At 33.5% G+C, this 20,505-nt stretch overlaps 1 protein-coding gene across 3 annotated transcripts in view; it reads left to right on the top strand.

Annotated features, from left to right (window-relative positions):
• Positions 1–20,505, top strand: part of CADM2 (cell adhesion molecule 2) — a 1,060,955-nt gene that overhangs the window by 495,673 nt on the left and 544,777 nt on the right. The window lies entirely within an intron of this gene.

The raw sequence follows: 20,505 nt of genomic DNA, 5'->3' as shown, positions 1-20,505 counted from the left end.
TATTGGCCTCATAGATCCCCTGTTAAACTATTCTTAAAAACTGAAATTTAGGGATCCCTGGGTGGCTCAGCGGTTAAGCACCTGCCTTCAGCCCAGGGCGTGATCCCGGGGTCCTAGGATGGAGTCCCATGTTGGACTCCCTGCGAGAAGCCTGCTTCTTTCTCTGCCTGTGTCTCTGCCTCTCTCTTTGTGTCTCTCATGAATAAATAAATAAAATCTTTTAAAAAACCCTCAAATTTAATCTAACTTATAGTTGTACTTATCCTATAGTCATATAGTCATGTGACAGACTTCATATTTCTGACTCTTATTTATAGAAACATTCATTCATTGTTCTTCATGCAGTTTGCCAATACATCATAGCAATGATGTATGGACTTGAATACTCACAAATGCTTGTTAATACAGTAACATATAAGGAATAAAAATAAGCAGTAGAGTCTTTTTAAAAACGTTTTAGCAATCTAGAATAATAGATCATATTTTATATTTTGCAAAATGAGATTAATAATTTATATGTATTTCTATTTCCTTCTAATTCACAATAAAATATGCTTTACTGTCCACTAATATTTATTGACAATCTGTTATGTGTTGAGGACCATCAAAGGTTTAGGGACACAAAGGAGAACCTATCAGGTAACATATTCAGCTGTATAAGTTCCTAAATGTCATGAATTTTAAAAGTTAAAATTATTATCCCATATTTTAAGGATAAATTACTATGCACTATGAAGAAAAGACATTCTGACTCTATAACCCTTTGGATTCACCACTCTGTATAAATTCATGTTTGAAAATCTGCCCAAAGCATTGTTAACTTCCTTTCCTTCATGGTTCACTACTCATATTCAGACATAGGCTTCAAATTATTCCTTAAAGAACACCAGCAGGTGATTGGTAACTGGAAAAAAAATAACCATATCCATAGAAATAAATCAAACACATCAACATCCTGCCTGTGTGGTAGGCCACAGTTATTTGAGCAACTCTGTGTAGCAATAGCATCTATATATTTCATTGAGACTCTAGAATTTAAATTGACATCAGCAAAATAAAACTTAATTGCTTATAAACTACCCTCTTGTCAACATAATTATATTTTACTAACATGAAAAGTAACCATTTATTGCATTAAATAAAACCCATAAACTAAAAAGCTCTCCAATTCATTTTTTCTCCTTCTCTAAGGCTCATTTTAAGAAGAAGAAATAAAAGGTTTTACCCCAGGAGGCATGTTTAACTCTGTGCCTATGGGTAATTCATTGAAAATTTTGTGATGGTTATGGAAAGAAAGATGATGAGTATGTGGTATTTCAAAACCTCATAATGTACTCTTTTAGAATTCAAAGGGTCTGCTAGCATCAAGAACAGCATTTTACATTCAGTATAGTTTATACTTTAAGTTAATAATGACCTTCAAAACTTGCTTTTATTTATTGCTGCTAAGTTAAGGACAGAGTAGCAGAGTAGTAAATGATGACATCAGAGTCACAGCAGGTAACTTAGGCCTATTTAAAACTCATTCTCAGGCAGCCCTGGTGGCTCAGCGGTTTAGCACCGCCTTCAGCTCAGGGCCTCATCCTGGAGACCCATGATTGAGTCCCATGTCAGGCTCCCTGCATGGGACCTGCTTCTCCCTCTGCCTGTGTCTCTGCCTCTCTCTCTGTGTGTGTGTCTCATGAAAAAATAAATAAAATCTTAATAAAAAATAAAACTCATTCTCTCTTCAGTGGAACATATCATTTATATTTGTTATATTGCAAAGTATTGACATGATCTAGACATTAAACTACTATCTTCAGAATATAATTTCTTGAAAACATTCTTTCACCTGTAAAATAAGGGTAAAATGCCATTTGTATTTTTATTGTTTGTGTAATTTACATTGTAAGGTTATGCATTTTTATAGGTGACTATGGAGGAGCAATAATAAGAAATGGAAATACTTTGACCAATAATGTGAATACTTACATTAATTCATATTGTAGGTCTGTTACAATCTTATTTATAAATTTGTGTGATTTCCATGTTTGAAAATGGGTTATGATAGTTTGGGAGAAAAGATTGTTAATTAATCTGGTTTATGCAGTAATACCTAAGTAGATGAAATCTACATTTTATGTTCACTGTGAAGTAGTTGGAAAATTTTTACTATTGTCAAGGAAAAACTATGTTTTCTCAATTCTCTATTTTGTAATATTCCCCCTTTTGTAGCAAATGACTACAAAATAGCAAATTTTTTAAAAGATTTATTTAATTTGAGAGAGAGCATGCATGTGCATGGGGGAGAGGGGCAAACAGAGAGGGAGAGAGAAAATCTAGAGGAGACTCCCCTCTGAGCATGGAGCCTGACATTGGACTCAATCTCATGATCCTGAGACATGGCCTGGGCCGAAATCAAGAGTTAGACGGATGCTCAACCAGGGACACCACAAATTCTTTCTAATAGGTTCTATTAAAATAGGTTTGATTTTTCGGTAGATGTATATTATTAATAGTATGACAGATTGTAATACATTTTAAACTTATTTTATGATAGAACACTCTAAATAGTCAGAGAGAACTATGTCTGAATCGAGGTAGCCATGGTGAACCCTAAAAGAATACCAGTCTCAAATATAAACCTCTATGAAATATATCCAATCCAAAATAATGCACAAAGTAATGTAAAGAACGATCCTTAAATTTTTCCTATGAGAATATAACACAAGTAGTTTAATAAAAAAATCATAATGGAATATCCCTCTACATTACTGAATGGATGTTCCTCCAGGACAAGGAATTATCTGGTTACGGACTTATAGAGCTGAAAATCTCTGCTAAAATAGTAAATATTTTGGCCTCAATTTTTTTTTCCATTTCCACCAACTCTTACATTAATTTATCTTTAGTGTAGTGTTATTAGGCAATGCTACCACCAAGCCTGGGCTTTCAAAAATGCTCTGCTCTTTTTGTTTGCTGGAGCTATGTTTAAACAAGTCTTTTACCCCTTGTATCTGTATATGCAGGACTAGAAATTTTCAGAGGGATCTTTGGTGTGTGTGTGTGTGTGTGTGTGTGTGTGAATACAAGAAGGAACTACCAGGGAGCCATGTATTTAATGCCTACCAGAAGCTCCCTGACAAATGGCACCTTATTTTTTTTTTCTATCATGGATGCTAAAATCTAATTTGCTCATCCTTTCCTTCCTTGGTTAGTATAAAATTTTGCTGCTTTTGCCGCCCCCCTCAAACTGCATATGCCCTCTTGCACTGAATATAATGTTCCCTTTAAGTTCACTTATTTACTTCTATTTTAGAAAAATACTATCCAGAATCTCAACAATATAACAATTTTAAAAAATAGTTCACATATCAGTAATAAATTATAGAAAGTTATCTAAAGTAATAAGTAAATGATGTCTTCTGTATTCATATATACAAGTTCCTTCTTTCTTCTTTTAAAGTCATTTAAGGGTCACACATGGAAAAGTGAGGCTGAGGCTGACTCTACTAAGACCTAGGGATACTCGATTTCTCCCTTATTCAAATTTATACTGTCAGATGAAGAAAAAATCTACATGCTAATTAATTAGTCTTTTCAAACATCTAAGTATTTTATTCTATAAGTTACCAAACAAGATAGAGATCATTTTATTTATATAAAATATTCTAAATTTGTCATACCTTTTAGATAAGGTGCTAAAACATCATCAGACACTCTAAATATAGTAGCCAAGACTAGACTTTTGAAATGCTTAACAGTATGCTTTTGATTTTTTGCTTGTTTGCTTTTTGTTTGTTTTGCTTTGGTATGTTTTATGCAGTCCTTCCTGAGGATGCATGAAATGATATAGAGGATTTTATTACTTATTTATTTGCTTCAGCATTACCAAGGGAGGATGGAGGCTGGGTTTTTAACTCATACTTTTGCAAGACACAGTAAAAAGAAAATAATTACAATGGACCTTAATTTGATAACAAAATACTTTTCTGTGTATCACTATTGAATTTACTAAATTTAGAAATATGCCAATTTCTATCATTCTACAGGTACTATCTAGAGAATCTTGTGCAGTTACTGCTCAGTGGTCATATATATTCAACAAATTAAAGATTTCAGTTTTAGTGTTGTCATTTCAGAGTAATTAAAACTAACAATTTTAAGAAAGAAGGATGTAAACCTTGTCTTACATCACTCACTACATCATTTTTATAACTTAAAATTAATGACTGAAGACAATCTGTGTTTATAGCAATGTAAAATAAAGTTCATCTTACTCTGAATGGCTAAGTAAAAATTAATTTTGTTTTTGTGTTATTAGATTAGTGGAAAATAGAATTCCTAAAATAAGAGGATTCATTTATTCATGTTACATTGTATCTCTTTATTTTTTCTTGAAGACTTTATTTATTTATCTGAGAGAGAGAGAATGAACAGGGGGAGGGGGAGAAGGAGAAGGAGAAGGAGAAGCAGGCTCCCTGCTAATCAGGAAGCCCAACATGGGGCTCAACGCCAGGACCCTGGGATCATGACACAAGTGGAAGGCAGATGCTTAACAGACTGATCCACCCAGGCACCCCTATACTTTTTCTCTTTAGATTGAGATCTTAATAACATAGCTAGTAGATTGATTCTGGAAATTTATGGAGGGATGTTACAACTTTTAGTTTAATAGATCCATAAGTTTAACATATATTTCTTTTTTTAAATGTGCCATTTAAATCCTTTTGTAACTTGTAACATCAATTAATACATCAATCTTAGTAATTAAGAGAAAAAGAACTTCAAAAAATAATGACCCTCTAAAAACTCAACATTTTTTAAGAAGATATATTCTAAATATAAGGGAAAGAAACAATTAATATTGAAAGAAACTAATATGAAATTCTTATATAATAATGACTCCATGTATTCCGGAAGTCAGTATATGATCAAACAAATTCCATACACATTTTATATTCATTATGAAATCCTGTGTAATATAAATTGTTATTCTGAATCATAATTCTGAAATACTTGAAAATAAATTCTGTATCATCTAAAAGAATTGATTATATTCATTAGAAAACTCTGTAATACTTTAGCTCCTTAAAGGTTTTATTTGTAAGTCACTTCTAATATTTTCTTTCTTTTTTTTTTAGAGAAAGTGCACAATGGGGTGGGGAAGGTAGGGAGCGTGGGAAGAGAAAAGGGCAGAGAGAGAATTTTAAGCAGCTCAACAGGCTGAGCTCAGAGCCTAACCCTGGGGCCTCATCTCACTACTCTTAGATCATGACCTGAGCTAAAACCAAGAGTTGGATGCTTAACCAACTGAGTCATCCAGGTGCCCCAAGATTTTCTTATTCAATTCACACAAAAATCATTTGAGTAGGTATTGGCATTCCTATTACACATTGGCAGAACCTGAACTCAAATGCATATTTTGTTTGCCTGAGGTCATACTTAAGACTTAAACCCTCTGACATCAAATTCCAAGTTGTATTTCCCCAGTGTTTGGTAGCATGGGTTACAGTTTAGAGGGAAAATCAACTTAAGGAGTCAAAAATGTTAAATGTTTTTGACTTACAGAAAATCCAATTAATTAATCATAGTACTCCTTTCACTCAGTATTCCACTTAATGAAAAGGCTGCTTAAGTGACCCATTCTTGTTTCTGGTATGTAGTGTAGAAAATCGAACATTTCAGGGCACTTGTTGCGACAAGCACCAGGTGTTATATGGAAGTGTCGAATCACTATGTTGTACACCTGAAACTAATATTACATTGTATGTTAACTAATTGGATTTTAAATAAAAACTTTTAAAAATTGAACATTTCTGAGACATTTTTACAATAAATACCTTGTAATAATAATTGCTATTCAGGGTTCTTAAATCACTAATATGTGGTTTGTCTTTACCAAAGAAAAATATCAAATCTTATCAATTCTTTTTGAAAGAAAAATACAGTTTAGATATCCGGGAATTTGGATGGCTGCAGGAAAAGAAAAACCATTTGTAGATAACATTTTGGCTAGGCAGTTACAGATTTAATTTATTTTTCTTTAAGATGTGTTATTAGACATTTAAAAGAAGTATATAATTGTACTTGTTCTGAATTTTTCTCAGAATACTTAGACTACCATTTATCATTTTAAGTCAAAGCGTTAAAGCATGTATTGAATCCAACCTGAAACTTGCAGAATGCCCTGTGTAGATGATAAATGTGCTTGATGATTGTGATATTTTGCTCGTTTTCAAAGCAAACATGAAAGACCCCTGCCTTAAACAGAGTAGTAAAAGTACAGAATATGGACCAACCATGCCTGAAGTTAATGACAGCTGAGATATAAAACCTATGTTGGAATGGATACATTGGGTTTGTTGGATTTGGAATTTTTTTAAGTAATAAGTCAAAATAGAAAAAATATATAATAAAAATTTCAAAAGAGTTGCTTACTTGGCCTAACTTGAATTTGTTTCCATAGAATTATTGCTTCTATTCTATGGGGAATTAATTTGCTTCATAATTTTCTCCAATAAAATCACAGCTGTAAAAACAACCAAGAAACACAGTATAACATCATGTAAACATACATAGCATATATAACTTTTAAAGTTACATTTCAAACATCTAAGAAAGTTTGTTTAAATTGTGTGGAAAGCTTGTTGTCTTCCCCTTTGCTACATCTGTTCCTGGCAATATACCAACTGTGGCCTCCCATTTACTGCTCTAGTCACTTGAAGTTTTCTTTTTTTTTTTTTTAATTTTATTTATTTATTTATGATAGTCACAGAGAGAGAGAGAGAGAGAGAGAGAGAGAGGCAGAGACACAGGCAGAGGGAGAAGCAGGCTCCATGCACCGGGAGCCCGACGTGGGATTCGATCCCGGGTCTCCAGGATTGCGCCCTGGGCCAAAGGCAGGCGCCAAACCGCTGCGCCACCCAGGGATCCCAACTTGAAGTTTTCATCTGCATAACTGCATTCTAGTCTTCCATAAAAGATACCAGGCACCCCTGGATAGGGAAAGAAAATTGCTCTTTAGTCATAGTGCAACATTTAATCACATTCATTGCATTCTAATTTTAAGAACATTTTTTTAAATCTTTAATGCCTTATATTTTAGGAAATAACAATGTGTTCCTACATATTTATTTTTAAAACAAATACTAAAGTCCAGGAGAAATTTATCTAAGTTATTAAAAACTTTATATATGAAATACATTTTACTGGAGCTGTTTTCTTTCCTCCTACCACACAATTAAGCAAAACTTTTCTCCTTATAAATGGATTGCTTTCATGTACAGATAGTTCATTCAAAATAGAATTACCTCCATATTTTCACTAACCTAGCAAAGATAATGTTCATCATTGAAAAATTGAACACTATATTTCAGTTAATAGGTACTATCAATAAGGGATTGTATCTGGAAATTAACATAAAGAAGCAAACTGAAGATTCTTGCATTTTCCAAATAAGAAAGGCAGAAGTTAAACACAAGAGAGACTTGATAGGAAAGATTAGGAAAGTCAATAATGGTAGCGTATAGGTTCTTATTTATTCTGATACTAGACTATATTTCTAACTCTACACAAATTAGGAAAAATTAACCAATCATGGAGGACTAAGAAGGAATATTGGTTAGAATGGTTATTTATGGTCTGAGGCTACCCAGGCAAAATTATTCTATCCAATAAAAAAATCAAAACCAATTATTTATTACTAGTTCTGCTATTTTATTGGATATGCCAAAATATAACATTCACAAATAATTTTAATATTTCAGTATACACTTTTCACAAATTGTTGTGTTTACCCACTAAAATTGAAAAGGCCTCTTCCATGTACATATAGTCCCCTGCTATTCCCCATCATGTTCAGGTTTTTTCTTATTGTTTTGACACAGCTATTAGTTTCATCCTTCCAAAAATACTCAGTTTCAGTGATAAAAAATACTCTATAAAGTACATATAAATGTTTATTGAATTCCATGTTTTTTTTAAATCAGGCACTGAACACTTTTCATCATACTTTTATTGGGTTTATCCATGAAGGAACATTGTCTCATGTTAAAATTAGAACTTCTTTGCCACTGAAACAAGCACAGGTGTTAACTTGCCAATTAAAGTGAAGTAAACTGTCAAATAAAAAATTTTAATTACACTTTCTTCATTTTGACTTGGTCTTTTCATTCTACTGGAGTCCCAACAACAGCAATTTGGGCATGCTGTTCTAAATGATTCAGCCTCAGCATTCCCTGAGGAATCTGTGTTGCTCACCTTTCGTCAAGAATGCGGCCATTGCCTTGCTTGTCCACTGGGTTGCTGCTGTGACAAAATTAAACATATAGATTTCTTGTCAGCCCTAAGATTTGTACTTCTGTTAGGAATAAAAGAAATGTCACCTGAGCATATCCTTGTGTACAATATGATTTCTTCTGATAGATTATAAAAGTTCCATTTTTTTAATGGAAACTGCCATTTAGATTCTTATGATCAGTCTTATTTCATGAAGAAATACATTTTCACATGTAACAATACCTGAGCAAGACAGAAATGTTTATTACCTAGAAATGCCATGAAATTGAGGTTTTAATGTTTTTTTAGAATAAGAGTATTTGTTAAACACACTACAAGATCAAACTTTTTGCCTTTATAAACGTAGTAGACCTGGGGAGATTGGAGTTATTCTAAATTAAAGTTTACTCAACTATGTAGCGTTCATTTTATAACAATTTAAAACAAGTAACGAATTAATTAGGCCTTTTTTAAATTGAATAAAGGTAACTCTAATTTCCTTAATTATAAATGGCAAGAAAAATCTGAAATTTCACACTTCTTAAAATATCAGTCAATACGTTTGTTTTATAATATGGTTCTCATGCTCTATGTCATTTTGTTGTTCTACGTAAATTTACACAAAAATAGTCTCCACTTTAGCAATAGATTCTATAGGTCACCCAAAACATGATTGCAAAGTCCTAAGAAACATAGAATCTTATAGTTTACATTTTTGTTTACATACTTCAAATGGATAGTCCTTAGTATAGAGTGTTCACTCCATAATTGCTTGTATACGATACCATCTCAGGCATAAGGTTTATCTCTGGGTGACCTTGAGTTTTATGTACTTAAAAGGTAAGAAACTAAAAACAAGCATTAGACATGGCTGTACTACTATAGACAAGAAATTGAAAGGACACATTAAGCCATCATTCCCATTAAGGACTGTATTGACATACTGAATTATTTTAATCTTAATTAAAAATAATTGTGCTGCGTGTGTGCTTTCTTAGCCTTTAATTAACATAAGCTCTTCAAAACCAAAGTGGCAGCATAATAATGCATTCATAATTTATAGTACAAATGGTGGCCATAGGGAAAATGCATTGCTCTAATTCCCTTGTAGGTCTCTACTGATGTCACACTGCTGATGTGAACGCCAATCAAAACAGAGAATGAACGGAGAGAAAGAAAGACTTAGACATGACTTATATTTTTAAACATACTATATTTTCTTGTTTTACCATCATGCATGCCAATTAGTGGTTGATAGCGTCTTGTTTTCTAACTTGTGTGTGCGTGTAATTTTTTGTTTTGTTTTGTTTATGTGTGTAGTATAAAGTGTCACATTCCCCAGTCAGGTATATCTGCAGATGACAGTAGAGTGAGTTTAAACAAAATAGGCTTGAATTGTAATTCCAACTAAGTAGTCCAAAAGTAGTTAAAGAGAAATACATGATGGCTGTCGTAGTTGTAGAGCAGACAATGACAGGCTCCTCAGAGATACAACTAATGTTAATTTTCTGCTCTTCCATGAATATCTGTATTTAGTCTGTGCTTGATGGTCTGCATTTTTGTAAGGGGTCAGCGGGGCAGATAATTTAAAATAACAGACAGCCCCCTAAATCATTTACACGTGACCTTGCAAAGATTTATAGAACCTGGACAGGGAATGGATTCACATTCTTGATTGTCTCTTCATTTTGCTTAAAGTGCACTGCAAGGTATCCCAAAGGAATTCAAGGTAAAAATGGGAAAGTCCTAGAATTATCAGTTTGGATCATGGCTAGTGGATTGGCCTCAGATCAGTCTGCTTGTTTCTCTAACTAAAAATCTAGGGTCTACTTGTTCATTATTAGTCTGCTGACTCATCCTATCTAGAGACCAATACATGATTATAAGCAGGAAGTCCTAGGTGATCTCTGGATAGTATGGCAAATGTTATTCTGAATATCCCACTTGAAGTATTTCATACAAAATATACATTCTTTTCATTAAGACTTCAGATTTTTTTTCTTTTTGCTTCCTAATTTTCATAAAAATTCTTAAATCCATAATGCACTTTGACTAACAATTCAGTAATATTTTAGAGTTGCTGCTTGTAAGCCATGATGAAATAGTTTTCTTAGTGTTTTTTTTTCTATTTCTCTGTTTAATAAAATGTTGGATCACTACCCTACACAATTGTTTAATTTTCCCATTCATTATCCTAGCAAATAAAAAGACTGTTGAATTAATTTTGAATACATGCTTATTTAACATATGATGTTCCCCATTATTTGTCATATATAGTATGTATATATATAATATATACACACATACACCCTTTATAGAAAAAGTTTAAGGATTTCCTTTATTTGTGAAAAGCTAATAAGTAATTATGTATAGTTTATCTAAAAAATTTTTCTATGTCATCCAGTCACTTCATTAATGAGAAAATTTGTCTAAAGATTATTCTTTTAGACTTTCAATTCTTTTAGACTTTTCAATTTTAGACTTTTCAATGTAATCCATCAATAATAGTGTGTTTGTTAAATAGAGACTAGTCTTCACAAATTATTTCATTATTATTAGCACAAATATGTAATTATTAGTAACAATATGAAACTTAGGAATAGGTAACCAATTCCCTTCCCAGTACTAATCTATTCTCTCTTAAATGTGTTTGCACATTTTGAATCATAACTGAAGTACATTATGCTGAAGAATAGAATACTTTTGGATTGTATCTCTTCTGGAAGTGATATTGGTTGGAAGAAACATTGAAAGAAAATTGGAATAAGGCTCAGAAGTTATCCCCCTCATGGGAGCCATTCCTTCTGAGCCATCTAAAACAGAGCATCTCATCTCTTTCCTATTGGTCTATTAATAAACCTTTACTACTCTGCCTAATTGTCTGATCCATGATTGGACACTTCTGGACTTAGAAATTCTCTCTAAGGTTGAAGAAAAATCTACTCTTCATTAGCTTCTAGACATTTGTCACAGTTATATGCCCTTAGAACCAAAGTAGAATATACCGCCTGATACTACCTTAGAAAATGTTTCAAATACTTGAAACGTGCTTTCATCTGCTAAATTCTCTTTTTCAAGATAAACATCACCAGACTCTGCAACATTCTTCTTTCCTAACTTTAAATATAGAGATTTATGTTTCAATACTGCTAATGACTTAAGATTCTCAGCAACCTCCCCATCACTGCTGTCAGCATTTGACTCCTCCAGTTTTCATAAGCTCTAAGTAATCATAAGTTTCCTTTTAGAATTTTTATTTTTTAAATATTTATTTTTTATTTAAATTCAATTAATCAGCATATATTGTATTATTAGTTTCAGATGTGGAGGTCAGTGATTCATCAGTCTTATATAATACCCGGTACTCCTTATATCACGTGCCCTGTTTAATGCCCATGACCCAGTTATGCCATCCTTTTAGAATTCTTCTGACTGGACTCACTTTCATATCATTTTCTTTAATAATGTGAAATTTTCCAAGAAAATTAGATAATCATAACTTTTTTGTCAAAGACTGTTTAAAATGAGAAAGCAGAGGCCCCTTCAAATTTATATTGATACAATCAGTAATTCAGTTTATTGGAAATTTTTTTAATTGCTAAGGAATTGTTTTGTTTTACTACCTTTCAACTCCTATTTCTTCATCTTATTTGCAAAGATATCGAGAAAGAATTAGTAAGAGTATTTCTAAAAATATAGATATTTTAGTTTGGCTTATAGGATCTTTTTAAAATATATTGACATAAATCCAAACAAAAGGTGAAACAGTTACTTTGGAGTATGCCATTTCTTGCATAATGTAATGAAATACCAAATAATCACTGGTTATTTTCACAGTGTCCAAAATCCACTATTTTTCCTATTTCAAAAATTGAAAAAAGAAGTGTTGCTGTATCTCTTGCTGTAAGTTTTGTTTCTCCTTTTCTGAAAAACTTACCTGTAACCACATCAGTAATTTTTATATTACTCTATGATGAAATTTATTTGAATTAGATAGAAAGCTAAAAAATATTTGAAGTATTTGGGGACTCCCCACATTTCTAAAACTTAATTTTTTAAGATTTTATTTATTTATTCCTGAGAGACACACAGAGAGAGGCATGCACACAGGCAGAAGGAGAAGTAGGCTCCCTGCTGAGCAGGATGCCTGATGTAGGACTAGATCCCAGGACCCCAGGATCACCGCCTGAGTCAAAGGTGTAGACTCTCAATCACTGAGCCACCCAGGTGCCCCTGAAACTTAATTTATCTCTTAAAAAATGTTCCTTATTATTTCTACCTTAAAATTCTCTCTGAAAGAATCAAAGCAAAATAGGAATTAAGCAACTGTCTTTTCTTCTCTCATCTTTTAATCCTATACCTTCTTATGAAATCTGTAGAACCCCTTATTTTTCACCTACTCAGCAAATATTGGGTGTTTTTTTAAGTTCAAGGCACCCAAAGGTAAATAATACCTAAGGATGGCTATTATATGCCCTAATCTTTTGTACTGAATGTTCTTTTGAAATTATACATAGTTTAGCATTTTTAAAAGTTATAGAAGGATTTTTTTGTTGTCTTTAGGATTAAAGTTCATTTTTCTAGACTCTTGTATATTATTGGGTGGTAGTGGTAGTGGTGGTGGTGGTGATTGCACACTATTCCGTTTGTGTGGGTCAAAGAGAAGACTGAGAAGACCCAGGTCTTTATATACAGCACCTTTATTTTTGTTGTGCCCAAGATCGCGAATCTGAGAAACCACCGAGGAGCCGACACCGATGCAAACACACGAGGGTTGATTTACAAGCTCGAGCTTGGGTCCAAGTGCACCCGACACAGTGGAGCAGGGACTTGGACCCCGAGACTAAGAGGCAGCAGCTTTATAGGGGCCCGTGGCCCATGGGATGCGCAGAAAGTTGCACAGTCGTGTCGGTCCACACGCAGGTGGCCGATTGAACTACACCTTACCCTATAGTATCCACTTGAGCTGGCCTATTACTTTGGTCAGAATCGGCGCGCAGTTTTGGGGGCACAAAGCAGGGTTACATCGTTGTGAGCTGATTTCCGATTAGGGTGTGCCCAGGGGCTTGACTAGGCTGGGGCAGCGCCTTAAGCAGTAAGCAGGTCATGTGGGGGTCATAGGGGAGGTGGCGGGTGTAGCACAAAATGGAATCAGTCTTGCTCTGCTTGTCCAGGGGTAGGGGAGTTTTGTTAAATTTCCTGGGTCCCACAATTATATAAGTCAAAAATAGATAATGTTGGGGCACCCGGGTGGCCCAGCCGTTCAGTGTCTGCCTTGGGCTCAGTGCGTGATCCTGGAGCCCCAGGATCGAGTCCCGCATCGGACTTCCCTGCAGGGAGCCTGCTTCTCCCTCTGCCTGTGTCTCTGCCTCTCTCTCTCTCTCTCTCTCTCTCTGTCTCTCATGAATAAATAAATAAAATCTTAAAAAAAATAATAAAATCCTTAAAAAGAAAATGGCCCCCAAGCATTGTGACACAATGTTGCTAAGGGCAAGAATGTTGTCATGTGCCTTGTGGAGAAAAGATGTCAGGCATGAGTTACGGTGCATTCAATGCCAATGAATCAACAAAATGGTACAACCAGAAAAAGAAAGAGGAAATTTATAACTTGTAAATGAAGCCATTCAGCAAAATGCTAACTAAAGTAACAGCTAACATGGAAACACGATAGCATGGAAATGTGACTAAATTTATTGATTAATAATACTGCAACTGATTTTAAAAAAAACACAGTGGATTCTCATCATCCTGACAGATGCAGCAATATCTCATTGTGGTGTTGATTTGCATTCCCCTGATGATTAGCAATGCTGAGCATCTTTACATGTGTCTGTTGGCCATCTGGATGTCTTTAGAAAAATGTCTATTCAGAGGACGCCTGGTTGGCTCAGTTGGTAGGGCATATAATTCTTGATCTGGGGGTCATGTGTTCAAGCCCAGCATTGAGTATGGAGCTTACTTAAAAAATAAATTAATTAATTAATTAAAAAAAAGAAAGAAAGAAAGAGAAAGAAAGAAAGAAAGAAAGAAAGAAAGAAAGAAAGAAAGAAAGAAAGATGTCTATTCAGTTCCTCTTCCCATTTTTTAATTGGATTTTTGTTTGTTTGATGTTGAATTATGTAGGTTCCTTATGTATATTTGGATGTTAGCCCCTTATCATTTGCAAATAACTTTTTCCGTTCACTAGGTAGCCTTTTTGTTTTGTTGGTGGATATAGATATACACACATTTATTATATTTGCTGTTCATATATGTAATTGACTATATATTTTACTAAATTTTATTGAGTTTTTTTGAGAGTTCATTATATTACTTTAAAAGAAGTAACTGATATTTTCATAATGTTTCACATATTAGGAATTATTGTTTTTCATGTATATCGTATTCAAGAAACTAGATTTTATTGATTTTAAAATGTTATTCCACCCAGTATGAAGCCATGTCTTATCACTTTTCTTTATTCAGAATTTGTGCTAATTAGGATAGAAGTTGAAACTAAAGTCTGTATTTTAAGTTTTCTCACCTTAAGGCCTTCTTCCAGAAATACTACAAATTAATAGTTTAAACAACCAAAATAAAAGAATAGACAAAGGCATTTTTTTAAAGCATACATTTACATTGCTAGAACTGTGACAATGACCCGCAGAAGTATCTGTCACCCCGTGGATATCAAATTTGATCCATACTCTATGCTTGTGTTTGGATAAGTGACCTCCCCAGAGATAGGAGTCACACCATTAAATTAAGAGCAGTAGATTAATATTTTATATATTTATTAAAACAAGTTTCCTGAGTAATTTAAATAAGCAATATTGTTAACCTAGTTTTTTTTAAATGTGCAATGAAACATATATATGTTTAAAATATTCTAAAGTCATATTTCGTTTTGATTGACTACCCAGTTAGGACAAATCAATTACATATCTTTACTACTAATAATAATCTGAAACAAACTAATTGAAATCAATTACATATCTTTACTACTAATAATAATCTGAAACTAATAATAATCTTGAAATTATCATAAATATGTGATGTCTATTGATCCAATAGTAATAAAAAGATACAAAGTGCTAGGATTGACCCTTGACTATTTTGGTCCATTCTAAGTTTTCATATATATTGCCAGAATAAAATATCTTTAAAGAGAGTTATTCTAATAGCAACAGTGGTGTTCAAGTTACCAATTGTGGATTCATAGTATCTGCAATAGTTTATTCTGAATATAACAAAACCCCCACAATTATACGTTTTAGTTGTCTCACAAATTTTGTAATGTTCTTGTCACTTCTTTCTAGAACAAGAACACTTTTAAAAATCACAATGACAACAACAAAACATACTGTTGTTCTCATAAAGATGCAGTGTGATGGACAGAGTGTCAAAATAGTCACAGGAAATGATGGGATATTCTCACAGAAAATTTTAATCCTTCTTCAGTGAATTTCACAATCTGACAGTGCTTTGTTTTTCAGGCATCATGATTTTTGGTCAGTGTCAAAGAGGTCAAGTATTTGCAGATCTCCTACTGTTTAAGCAGCACTAAAGCTCCCTTGGTAGATTTATTGTTTTGAGACACAAATTATCTGAACTTTTAAAATCTGACATTCTCATTGGTGTCTTGGCAATAAAAATTCAGCTTGTCTGCATTTGAAAATCAACATTGATTTTAATTAAATATGAGCATACTTCTAAGAAGTTGATGTATCTCTTTGGTCTGGACTCACATAGCTTTTTCAGATACCTTTTCAGGTGCTCACATGATTCCCTCATGATGGTTGTGGTAGCAGGGGCATGGTTGGTGGATCCTTTTTTAAAATTTCATTATTTTACAGATTCATCTAGCAAGCTATAATATTAAGAGTACTTTCCTTGACATCAAGGAAGTCTTTACTGGGGTTTATAAAATATGTCATTTAAGTTAAAATCTACATGGAGAACTGGTAAAAATCTTTCAGAAAAATCATAGCCAATATTACAGGTCATCAATTCTAAGATGCAACATTTTCCATCTCTGAAATTGGAATGAGTTTGATGACAAATGATGTACTGTATTTTAATTGATGAAGTTTCTCCTTATAGTGATATAAAAAATTATAATGTGTCTTATAATTGGCTTATTGCTGTTGAAGAAATAAATTACATTTCTCGCATAATTTTTTACATGTGGGAGAAATGTTATTTTAGAAATGACTTTAGGAGTTCCTATTATAAGGATATGTTTGTCATCCAATCATTTAATTTTTCAAAGTCTTATTTCTTCAAGAGGAATTTGGCAGTTAAGCCCTTGGAGAGTTAAAAATGAAGAATATATGATTCCCTCATGATGATTCTAGTTCTATTATCATAGACTTATGAATTCTTAGAATGTATTTCATAGCAGTTGTAATGTAGCTTTACAAAAATTGCTTTGTAAATGATATTTTGTAATAACACATTTTTGGCTCTCTGTAGTTTTTAACTTATTTGTCAGCATGTACTAGTTTTAGGACAGAAGATGTGAAAATTGTGGGCTAGTATTATAGGTATTTTTGCCTGAGGCTTTAGAATTATAAGGAGATACTGTGAATATTAAAGCACTTTAAAAAAAAAAAAAAGACTATTTATTTATTCATGAGAGAGAGAGACAGAGACACAGGCAGAGGGAGAAGGAGGCTCCATGCAGGGAGCCCGATGTGGGACTCGATCCACGGTCTCCAGGATCAGGCCCTGGGCTGAAGGTGGCGCCAAACCGCCAAGCCACCCGGGCTGCCCTCAAAGCACTTTTAATATCAAAATTCACTATCATTAGGTCGTTCAGAAGGGGAAAATAAGAAAGAGGAAAGAAAAAGAAAGAAAGAAAGAAAGAAGAAAGAAAGAAAGAAAGAAAGAAAGAAAGAAAGAAAGAAAGAAAGAAAGAAAGAAAGAAAGAAAGAAAAGAAAGAGAGAGAGAGAGAGAAAGAAAGAAAGAAAGAGAAAGAAAGAAAGAAAGAAAGAAAGAAAGAAGAGAGAAAGAAAGAAAGAAAGAAAGAAAGAAAGAAAGAAAGAAAGAAGAAAGAGAGAAAGAGAGAAGAGAAAGAGAGAGGGAGAGAGGGAGAGAGGGAGGGAGGGAGGAAGGAAGGAAGGAAGGAAGGAAGGAAGGAAGGAAGGAAGGAAGGAAGGAAGGAAGGAAGATCCAGTTGGTCCCAAATGTTACAGACTCAACTGTCTTCATAACTCAAGCCTCAAGATATTTATAAGCAAAAATTATAAGCGTGTTTGTATACATCCACACAAATTATTAAAGCCCTAAATTTATTTTTTAATTTATTAAAATGCTAAATATTAAGTAATGGTACCACTTATTTTTAAATTCTATGCATTTATATGGGATCTTTGATTAGGTGCTTTCAAACATTTTTTTTTTTAAGATTTTATTTATTTATTCATGAGAGACACAGAGACAGAGAGACACAGACACAGGCAGAGGGAGAAGCAGGCTCCTCACAGGGAGCCCAATGTGAGACTCGATCCTGGGACTCGATCCTGGGACTCCAGGATCCTACCCTGGGCTGAAGGCAGGAGCTAAACCGCTCAGCCACCCAGGGATCCCCTCAAAAATTTTAAACATATTTGGAGTGATAATGCAGAAAATGACGTTTCACAAAGTTGGCAGCCAACCAAAAATCTGAAATAGCCCTGTACTTCAGTTTTACTTTTTTTGTGAAAATATGATGATCAGTATGACATATCATCAATTTTATGTAGAACATCAGTATTTAATCCTAATTACTCACAAAGTTTTAGATTTCCTCTCTTCCTTAAAAGATGTGAGAAATAATTTAGTAGAATTGTAATGATGCTTTACATTCTATGTGAATGGCTATCTGATGCAGAAGCATCGTTTTCACCTATGTCTCGATCCTCTAGTAAGTTGAGAGACAAGTATTTTTCAAAGAAGCTTACCAAGCTTTCCTTGAGATGAAAGTAGTACTGTGAATACAGCAGATGCTCAATAAATATTTGGGGATGAGACAGCAAAGAATCATCAAAGCAGTAGAGCTCTATGATTTTGTATTTTTTCAAATTATTAGAAAAGAATAAAAGATACCATATGTATTTACCTTTATATTTACATTATTTTGTATTTAGAGATAAACACACACAAATAGACATATACTGTATATTTAATTACCTTGGCACTGCTTTGGTACCAATGAGATCATGTTCTCAGGCTTGATAATTAATTAGTAGTGAAAAAAAAGTATATTACATGAGGAAGCTGTAAATTAGTTGAATGGGAAGCCAAATTAAAAAAAAATGTTTGTGATGTTTCCTTTCTTCTCCTTAAACTAAACAACATCTATTGGTAAGGTAGTGTATAAGGATGACATAAAATTGGCAAAAGACTGGTATGTTCTTATAGAAAAGCATACATTACATGCTAAAAGACACAGAAGTCTTAAAAAGAGAGTGAGAGAAAGATAAGGCTTTAGGACTCAATAAAATACCCATTAGAATGAAATTTTGTTGAGAGTGGTTTCAAGGACACACATGGAGTAAGTAATTGAGTAGATGCATTGAATGACAAGAAATATTATTGAGATATAACATAGTACACCTAAGCAGTTTATTTATTTGTTCTTCAGAAACCTTAATCCACCTAGTTTCCTAGTAACCACTATTTCTTGCCACCTCAGTGAATGAAGTTCAGAGTGTTGTGGATTTCAGGTCTTGCAAAGGAAAACAAAATTGCTCAACTAGACTCTTGAGAAAGGCTTCATTTGTCATTGTGAATTACTTTGGTCATTGGCCACTATTAAGGAGGCAAAAGGGAGGGGAACAAGGTATCATGCTCTGTGAACAGGTCAGATTAAACTAACCAGATGGGTTCATGGTGTCATACAAATTGTAGAAAAAAAGAAAAAGAAAGAAAGCTTTGATAGCTGATAACTTAATTATCTGCCACTATCAGTTTGGAAGGGCTTTTAAACATGTCCAAAATGTCTACCAAATTTTCAGCAGGAGTGACAGCAGATTTTTAAGTAAGGATAAAAATGCAGCAGCCTTTCTAGAATAAAACTCTGACAGACTATGATGAATTACCTTATTATAGTTGCTCGCATGACAAATGTACTTGATCAGTGTTTCTTCCTGGGAATAGTTGAGCTTATCCAGAGGCAAAAGTTGAAAGGAAATGAGAGCTAACTAGTAATCCTAAGTGTAATACATCAGCATTTCTATGAAAGTATTCAAGAAAGCCTTATCAATTACTGTTTATGTCAACAGAAAGTACTTCCTCTATTCTCTCGTGATATAACCTTTTTCTGAGGACTTAAGTGACTTAGACTTTAGCTTAGAAAGGGAATATAGATCACAAGGAAGTTTTTTGAGTTCAGGGGATTTTTAAAATTTGGGTTTTTTTAATATTTTCTTTTACAAGTCCTGTAAGTTATCCTACTTCAGATGCACGTACTCCATGTGGGTACTTGAAACAACTCTCAATAAAATTTCATTCTGGGGATCCCTGGGTGGCGCAGCGGTTTGGCGCCTGCCTTTGGCCCAGGGCGCGATCCTGGAGACCCGGGATCGAATCCCACGTCGGGCTCCCGGTGCATGGAGCCTGCTTCTCCCTCTGCCTATGTCTCTGCCTCTCTCTCTCTCTCTGTGACTATCATAAATAAATAAAAATTAAAAAAAATTAAAAAAAATAAAAAATAAAAAAATAAAATAAAATTTCATTCTGATGGGCACTTTGTTGAGTCCTTAAAGCCTTGGTTACTTTTCTCTTACTTTTTAAGACTTCTGCATCTTTTAGCAGTTAAATGTATGCTTTTGGGATGATATAGTAGCCACACATATTTAACCATACCTCTAATGCAAACACTTTTATTGATTCAAACATTTTAATATGGAAAAAATGGGCAATTGGGAAAAACAATAGAATTAAGAAAACTGAATGCATTGCTAAAATATTATGTAAATCACTGAGTAATAAATTTCTTAATAAGTTTGTTTATTTAAAGGAACAATCATCTCAAAATATTTCTGCATTTGCATAATCTTGCAGCTAGTAGAAAACATAATCAGGAAACCAAAGACACTTCCAAAATAGTAGTGTTAATTTTTATGTTAATGTTTAAGGTCAGGTTGTACATATATCTATTGGGTTTCACAATTTTACATGAAAACTACATAAAGCTAAGATCTTTTTTTGGTCAATATTTAGAAATTAATGATAGAAGGTTAGGTTTCATTGTTTTGTATTATTTATTTTCTTTGTTT

This window comes from Canis aureus, chromosome 30, assembly GCF_053574225.1.
Source record: "Canis aureus isolate CA01 chromosome 30, VMU_Caureus_v.1.0, whole genome shotgun sequence".
NCBI classification, from domain to species: domain Eukaryota; kingdom Metazoa; phylum Chordata; class Mammalia; order Carnivora; family Canidae; genus Canis; species Canis aureus.
This window is presented reverse-complemented; position numbering and strand designations above follow the sequence as displayed.